Source organism: Theropithecus gelada, chromosome X, assembly GCF_003255815.1.
Source record: "Theropithecus gelada isolate Dixy chromosome X, Tgel_1.0, whole genome shotgun sequence".
Classification (NCBI taxonomy): domain Eukaryota; kingdom Metazoa; phylum Chordata; class Mammalia; order Primates; family Cercopithecidae; genus Theropithecus; species Theropithecus gelada.
This window is the reverse complement of record NC_037689.1, coordinates 131891105-131900261: the sequence shown is the minus strand read 5'-3', so window position 1 is coordinate 131900261 and position 9157 is coordinate 131891105. Positions and strand designations below refer to the sequence as shown.

The 9157-nt window shown below is 37.6% G+C and overlaps 1 pseudogene across 1 annotated transcript; it reads right to left on the bottom strand.

Moving 5' to 3' along the window:
* Positions 1-1467: 1467 nt before the first annotated feature.
* On the bottom strand, positions 1468-2013 carry LOC112615717 (annotated as a pseudogene). The gene has a single exon (XR_003117449.1). The product of XR_003117449.1 is annotated as a 60S ribosomal protein L23a pseudogene (transcript).
* Between the last annotated feature and the right edge of the window lie 7144 nt (positions 2014-9157).

The window sequence follows — 9157 nt, the reverse complement described above, 5'->3', positions numbered from 1 at the left end:
ATGTTAGGTTATGTTAGTAGAAATATAATATCGAAAATGGAGGTGCTGGTCATACTTTACTCTGTTCCACACTTCTGGTGTTGGTGTTCATTTTCCAGTTACACTTTCAAAAACAGAGAATAGTGTAATATGAGCTTTATTGTCATTACCCTGCCCTACATCAAATTCCAGTTTCATTATCTTTTTTTTTTTTTTTTTGAGATGGAATCTTGCTCTGTCCCCCAGGCTAGAGTGCAGTGGTGCGATCTTGGCTCACTGCAACCTCCACCTCCCGGGTTCAAGCGATTCTCCTGCCTCAGCCTCCTGAGTAGCTGGGATCATAGGAGCCTGCCACTGTGCCCAGCTAATTGTTGTATTTTTAGTAGAGACGGGGTTTCACCATCTTGGCCAGGCTGGACTCAAACTCCTGACCTCGCGATCCACCTGCCTCGGACTCCCAAAGTGCTGGCATTACAGGTGTGAGCCACCGTGCCCGGCCCAGTTTCGTTATTTCTAAATCTATGACTTTAGGCATGTGACTTAACCTCTTGATGTCTCAGTTTCCTCACTTGTAAAATAAAGATAATAATATGGTTGCTGTGAAGATTAAATCAAGTAACACATAGTAAGTACTTCATAAATATTAGTTTTTGAAATTATGTAGACAAGATGAAATATATTCAAAGAAGAGTAACCACTTATTGACTCATTCTACAAATATTTATTAACCACCACCACTCTCATAGGAGGAACACACGAAGAAACTAAAGGTGTTCAACCTAGTGATGCCATGTTGTGGAGGATATGAAAGCTGTCTTCAAATATTTGAGGAAGAGGCATTAATCTCTTTCTGAATGAGTTCATAAAATAGAACTAGAATTAATTGGTGGAAGCCAAGGTTTTAAATCAATGTGAGAAAACTGGAATTGGCTTTATTAACTGTTGTTGTAGGTGTCTAAGCAGAGGCTAGACAAATAGTTTGTGATGGTGTTATAAAGGATATTTTAGCATCAGATGGGTGATTTGAGTAGATAATCTTTAAGGTTCCTTAATTATTCCAGACTTGAAAAGTCTATAATGATATGAAAATGCTTTCCTCTTTCCTACCCTAGAGACTGCATAAGGTCTATTCACCTTCTACCTTCCAATTTCTTCACCAAACCTCATTTGGACCTAAACAAAAGCAGGTTGACCTAGGAAACTTTAGTTTCTTTTTCAGCTATTTAGTTTACAAGAGACTCTTTTGTAATCACATCAGAGACCCCAGCCTCTACTCTAATTCCTTTATATCGTTACAGAGAAAAATAGTGGGCCAGACTTCCTGGTTACAGAAGGCTGAGGAAAGTCTGATGAATAATATAACAAAATTTTGAAATGTTCCTAAGTGCTTCTTAAAGCAAATATCATTTGAGGGAGAAAAGTAAACTCAAAATTTTAATCTTAGATTCAGGAGTGACATCTGAGAACAAAATGTAAAGTTTGGTTGAGTTTTTTTTTTTTTTTTATGTTGAAAAGATATATATATATATATATTTAGAATTAGGCAGCTGGACTCAGTTTAGATGATCCCAATTTTGTTGGCAACATCCAAAGCATCATAATCAGGAGCCAGTCGAACATATGCCTTTTTCTCTCCATCAGGCCGAATCAGGGTGTTGACCTTGGCCACATCAATGTCATAGAGCTTCTTCACAGCCTGTTTAATCTGGTGCTTGTTGGCTTTAACATCCACAATGAACACAAGTGTGTTGTTGTCTTCTATCTTCTTCATGGCAGACTCAGTGGTCAGCGGAAACTTGATGATAGCATAGTGGTCAAGCTTGTTTCTCCTGGGGGCGCTCTTCCGAGGATATTTGGGCTGCCTCGGGAGTCGCAGTGTCTTGGGCCGCCGGAAGGTGGGTGACGTGCGGATCTTCTTTTTTTTGTGGCTGTGGACACCTTTCAACACTGCCTTCTTGGCCTTTAAAGCCTTCGCTTTGGCTTCGGCTTTAGGAGGGGCAGGAGCTTCCTTCTTCGCTTTCGGCGCCATCTTGTTGTCTGGTTGAGTTTTTAATGGAGTTCACAATGAATAATAAAGCTTTGTACTTTCATAGACTTTTATTGACTAGTGCTTAGGAGTTCACAGACTGTAACTGCTATAATGAGAAAGCTTGAATCAGGGAAGTTTGACTCAGTAAATGACCTAAACATCCTCTTTTTTTTGATCATTTTAAATAAAATGTGAAACAGAACGAACCAGAAAAGAAAGTTTCATAGAAAAATGTATCATACTTTATTTTCTATTACTTACTTAAAAAGTAAGTCTACCTGCTATTGTTTAAATATGGCTTGTTTCCTACAAAAAATAAAGTATGATACACCTCCCGTTAGGCCCCACCTCTTAAAGGTCCCACTTGCCAACATTGCCACACTGGGGCCAAGCCTTAATATGAATTTTGGTGGGAACAAAAAGCTTATACATTAGGGTGCTTCTCTGCACAATGGCATTGAGCAGATAGAACTGAGTCCATCATCCCATCCAGATTCATACAGTTACATTTGAGAGAGCCTTATAACAGAGTTCTGGGGCAAAGTTAATCCTAACCGACGTAGACTTCTTACTCTGAGAACCTATCTTTGTAGCCACATTTTATAGTGCCAATGAAGACATGCCAGCAAGTGTTTCATGTACAACTGGCATTAGAGCACCAGGTCAATTTGATGGTGGTGGTAGGCACTATTATTTTATATCCAGGTAAAAGGCCAATTAAAAAACTGCCACTGGGGATAAAAATCAAAGACACAACATATCAGAACTGAGTTTTGAGCAACCTGGTATTCCAAAATATGTGAATGTTTTCAGAAACCAATGTTAAATTGTCCCCATGTTTCCCAGCTATGGAGATATTTAATACATTTGTTCAAATCCAATTACTCAATCCACATAGTGCTGAGGCCATCCTGCAAGGTGCATATCAAAAAATATGAACTTAGGGTGATATAGATGAGTATAGATGACAACAATGTTATGCAAGTCAAACTTGGAAGGTCAGAATAAGCATATCTATTCTGAGATAATTCGTTGTTATTTTAGAGTGTATTCATTCTACTTATAGAAAAAGTTAACTGTAAAACAGCCTCAGGGAAGTCCTTCTGGAGATATTCCAGAAGAAGGCATTGTTATCATAGGAGATGACAGCTTCTTTTGTGTTATTGCCCCTGAAGACCTCCCAGTGAGACAAAATATGGAGGTAGAAGACCGTGATATTGATACTGACTCTGTATAGGCATAGGCTGATACATGTGTTTGTGTCTTAGTTTTTAACAAGCAGTTTAAAAAGTGAAAACAATTTTAAATATAAAAAAGCTTACAGAGTGAGAATATAAAGAAAGAAAATATTTTGTACACTTGTACAATGAGCTTGTGTTTTAAGCTGTGTTAATACAAAAGAGTTCAAAAGTTAAAAAAGTTTATCAAGTAAGCTTTATAAACATTCACAGTAAGCTAAGGTTAATTTGTTATAAAAGCAAGAACATTTCAAAAATAACTGTAGTATAGTCTAAGTGTACAGTGTTTATAAAGTCTACAGTAGTGTACGATAATGTTCTAGGCCTTCACATTCACTCACCATTTACTCACTGACATGCTCAGAACAACTTCTAGTCCTATAAGCTTCATTTATGGTAAGTGCTCTATATAGATGCGCCATTTTTTATCTTTTATACCATATATAAATATATTTTGAGACAGGGTCTCATTCTGTTGCCCAGGTTGGAGTGCAGTGGCATGATCTTGGCTCACTGTAATGTCGACCTCCTGGGCTCAAGCTATCCTCCCACCTCAGCCTCCTGAGTAGCTGGGACTACAGATGCGTGACACCATGCCTGGCTAATTTCTGCATTTATTTGTAGAGAGAGGTTTTTGTCATGTTGCCCAGGCTGTTCTCGAACTCCTGAACTTAAGTGATCTGCCCTCCTCAGGCTTCCAAAGTGCTGCGATTACAGGTGTGCACCACCTGCCCCCAGCCATATTCTTACTGTTTAGAAATGTTTTTCTATGATTAGATATGTTTAGATACATGCATACTTACTATTGTGTTACAATTTTCTATAGTACTCAGTATAGTAACATGCTGTACAGGTTTGTAGCCTAGGAGCAATAGGCTATACCATACAGCCTAGATGTGTAGTGTGCTATACTATTTAGGCTTGTGTAAGTATACTATGATGTTCTCACAATGACAAAATTGCCTAATGACACATTTTTCAGAATGTATCCCATTGTTAAGTAATGCATGATTGTATAGGCACAAAATATATAAATAACTAGGTAATTGAAATGAATCTACGACATAGATTAATCTTACACACATGAAAAAGAGGTTGAGTGGTAATGAACTTGCTTAGCTTTTGTTTGGGAAAGCATTTATCTCTTCATTTTTGAAGGACAATTTTTCTTAATTCTTCCAAAAAATTGAAGAGGAGGGAGCAGTTTCAAACTCAATTTATAAGGCCAGCCTTACCCTGATATCAAAAATGGAAAATTACATGCCAATATCTCAGATGAACATAAATGCAAGAATCCTGAATAAAATACTAGCAAATTGAGAGGCCAAGATGGGCAGATTACTTGAGCTCAGGATTTCGAGACCAGCCTGGGTAACACCGCGAAACCCTGTCTTTGCAAAAAATACAAAAAATTAGCCAGGCATGGTGGCATGCACCTGTAGTTCCAGCTACTTGGAGGGCTGAGGTGGGAGGATTGCTTGAGTCAGGAGGTTGAAGCTGCAGTGAGAGGCACTCCAGCCTAGGTGACAAAGTGATACCCTGTCTCAAAAAAAAAATAAACAAACAAACAGAAAACCCTAGCTAATTGAATTAAACAGCATATTAAAGGGTTATACATAATGGCTAGCTGAGATTTATCCCTGGAAAACAAGGCTAGATCAACATGGGAAAATCAATAAATAAATGTGATATCACATTAACAGAATGAAAGACAAAAACCATATGATCATCTCAATAGATGCAGAAAAATCATTTGACAAAATTCAACATCCTTTCATGATAAAAATTCTCAACAAATTAGATATAGAAAGAATGTACCTGAACACAATAAAGGTCACATATGACAAACCCACCAGTAACACTACATTCAATGTTAAAAAACTGGAAGATTTTCCTCTAAAATCAGAAGCAAGACAAGGATGTCTCCTTTTACTACTTTACTCTCTATAGTACTGGAAGTCCTACAAGAGCAATTAGACCAGAAAAAAACACATCTGAATTTGAAAGAAGGAGATTAAATTGTTCCTGCTTATAGACAACAGGGTGATATATACAGAAAACCATAAAGACTCCACCAACAAAATCATTTGAACTAATAAACAAATTCAGTAAAGTTGCAACCTACAAAATCAGCGTAGAAAAATCAGTATGATTTTGTGTGATTTTGACTAATGAGGAACTAGCCAAAAAAGAAATCAAGAAAACGATCCCATTTGCAATAGCTACCAAAAAATAAAATACTTAGGAATAATTTTAATTATAGAGATGAAAGACCTGTATTCTGAATACTATGAAACATTGATGAAAATGATGAAGAAGATCCAAAAAACAATATGAAATGTGTTTGTGGATTGGAAGAATTAATATTGTTAAAATGTTCATTCTAGCCAACATGATCTATAGATTCAATGCAATCCCTACCAAAACTCCAATGACATTTTTCACAGAAATAGAAAAATAATCCTAAAATTCACATGAAACCACAAAAAACCCAGAGTAGCCAAAGCAATCTTGAGCAAAAAGACTAAAACTGGTGACATCACATTACCTGACTTCAAAATACACTGCAAAGTGATAGCAATAAAACAGCATGGTACTGACATAAAGCAGACACATTGACCAGTGGAACAGAATAGAGAGTCCAAAAATAAACCCACACATTTACAACCAATTGATTTTTTTTATTTTTATACTTTAAGTTCTAGGGTACATGTGCACAATGTGCAGGTTTGTTACATATATATACATGTGCCATGTTGGTGTGCTGCATCCATTAACTCGTCATTTACATTAGGTATATCTCCTAATGCTATCCCTCCCCGCTCCCCTCACCCCACAAGAGGCCCCAGTGTGTGATATTACCCTCCTTGTGTCCATGTGTCCTCATTGTTCAATTCCCACCTATGAGAGAGAACATGTGGTGTTTGTTTTTCTGTCCTTGTGATAGTTTGCTCAGAATGATAGTTTCCGGCTTCATCCATGTCCCTACAAAGGACATGAACTCATCCTTTTTTATAGCTGCATAGTATTCCATGGTGAATATGTGCCACAGTTTCTTAATCCAGTCTATCATTGATGGACATTTGGGTTAGTTCCAAGTCTTTGCGATTGTGAACAGTGCTGCAATAAACATATGTGTGCATGTGTCTTTATAGCAGCATGATTTATAATCCTTTGGGTATATACCCAGTAATGGGATGACTGGATCTAATGGTATTTCTAGTTCTAGATCCTTGAGGAATCGCCACACTGTCTTCCACAATGGTTGAACTAGTTTACAGTCCCACCAACAGTGCAAAAGTGTTCCTATTTCTCCACATCCTCTCCAGCACCTGTTGTTTCCTGACTTTTTAATGATCCTCATTCTAACTGGTGTGAGATGGTATCTCATTGTGGTTTTGATTTGCATTTCTCTGATGGCCAGTGATGATGAGCATTTTTTCATGTGTCTGTTGGCTGCATAAATGTCTTCTTTTGAGAAGTGTCTGTTCATATCCTTTGCCCAATTTTTGATGGGGTTGTTTGATTATTTTTTTGTAAATTTGTTTAAGTTCGTTGTAGATTCTGGATATTAGCCCTTTGTCAGATGGGTAGATTACAAAAATTTTCTCCCATTCTGTAGGTTGTCTGTTCACTCTGATGGCAGTTTCTTTTGCTGTGCAGAGGCTCTTTAGTTTAATTACATCCCATTTGTCAATTTTGGCTTTTGTTGCCATTGCTTTTGGTGTTTTAGTCATGAAGTCCTTGCCCATGCCTATGTCCTGAATGGTATTGCCTAGGTTTTCTTCTAGGGTTTTTATGTTTTTAGGTCTAACATTTAAGTCTTTAATTCATCTTAAATTAATTTTTGTATAAGGTGTAAGGAAGGGATCCAATTTCAGCTTTCTACACATGGCTAGCCAGTTTTCCCAGCACCATTTATTAAACAGGGAATCATTTCCCCATTTCTTGTTTTTCTCAGGTTTGTCAAAGATCAGATGGTTGTATATGTGTGGTGTTATTTCTGAGGCTTCTATTCTGTTCCATTGGTCTATATCTCTGTTTTGGTACCAGTACCATGCTGTTTTGGTTACTGTAGCCTTGTAGTATAGTTTGAAGTCAGGTAGTGTGATGCCTCCAGCTTTGTTCTTTTTGCTTAGGATTGTCTTGGCAATTGGGCTCTTTTTTGGTTCCATATGAACTTTAAAGTAGGCTTTTCCAATTCTGTGAAGAAAGTCATTAGTAGCTTAACGGGGATGGCATTGAATCTATAAATTACCTTGGGTGGTATGGCCATTTTCACGAGATTGATTCTTCCTATCCATGAGCATGGAATGTTCTTCCATTTGTGTCCTCTTTTATTTGTTGAGCAGTGGTTTGTAGTTCTCCTTAAAGAGGTCCTTTACATCCCTTGTAAGTTGGATTCCTAGGTATTTTATTCTCTTTGAAGCAATTGTGAATGGGAGTTCACTCATGATTTGGCTGTTTGTCTGTTATTAGTGTATAGGAATGCTTGTGATTTTTGCACATTGGTTTTGTATCCTGAGACTTTGCTGAAGTTGCTTATCAGCTTAAGGAGATTTTGGGCTGAGATGATAGGGTTTTCTAAATATACAATCATGTCATCTGCAAACAGGGACAATTTGACTTCCTCTTTTCCTAATTGAATACCCTTTATTTCTTTCTCCTGCCTGATTGCCCTGGTCAGAACTTCCAACGCTATGTTGAATAGGAGTGGTGAGAGAGGGCATCCCTGTCTTGTGCCAGTTTTCAAAGGGAATGCTTCCAGTTTTTGCCCATTCAGTATGATATTGGCTGTGGGTTTGTCATAAATAGCTCTTACTATTTTGAGATATGTCCCATCAATACCTAGTTTATTGAGAGTTTTTAGCACGAAAGGCTGTTGAATTTTGTCGAAGGCCTTTTCCGCACCTGAGATAATCATGTGGTTTTTGTCTTTGGTTCTGTTTATATGCTGCATTACGTTTATTGATTTGCATATGTCGAACCAGGCTTGCATCCCAGGGATGAAGCCAACTTGATCATGGTAGATAAGCTCTTGGATGTGCTGCTGCATTCGGTTTGCCATTATTTTATTGAGGAGTTTTGCATCGATGTTCATCAGGGATATTGGGCTAAAATTCTCTTTTTTTTATTGTGTCTCTGCCAGGCTTTGGTATCAGGATGATGCTGGCCTCATAAAATGAGTTAGGGAGGATTCCCTCTTTTTCTATTGATTGGAATAATTTCAGAAGGAATGGTACCAGCTCCTCTTTGTACCTCTGGTAGAATTCAGCTGTGAATCCGTCTGGTCCTGGGCTTTTTTTGGTTGGTAGGCTATTAATTATTGCCTCAATTTCAGAGCCTATTATTGGTCTATTCAGGGATTCAACTTCTTCCTGGTTTAGTCTTGGGTGGGTGTATGTGTCCAGGAATTTATCCATTTCTTCTAGACTTTCTAGTTTATTTGCGTAGAGGTGTTTGTAGTATTCTCTGATGGTAGTTTGTATTTCTGTGGGATTGGTGGTGATATCCCCTTTATCATTTTTTATGGCATCTATTTGATTCTTCTCTCTTTTCTTCTTTATTAGTCTTGCTAGTGGTCTATCAATTTTGCTGATCTTTTCAAAAAACCAGCTCCTGGATTCATTGATTTTTTGAAGGGTTTTTTGTCTCTCTATCTCCTTCAGTTCTGCTCTGATCTTACTTATTTCTTGCCTTCTGCTAGCTTTTGAATGTGTTTGCTCTTGCTTCTCTAGTTCTTTTAATTGTGATGTCAGGGTGTCAATTTTAGATCTTTCCTGCTTTCTCTTGTGGGCATTTAGTACTTTAAATTTTCCTGTACACACTGCTTTAAATGTGTCCCAGAGATTCTGGTATGTTGTGTCTTTGTTCTCATTGGTTTCAAAGAACATCTTTATTTCTGCCTTCA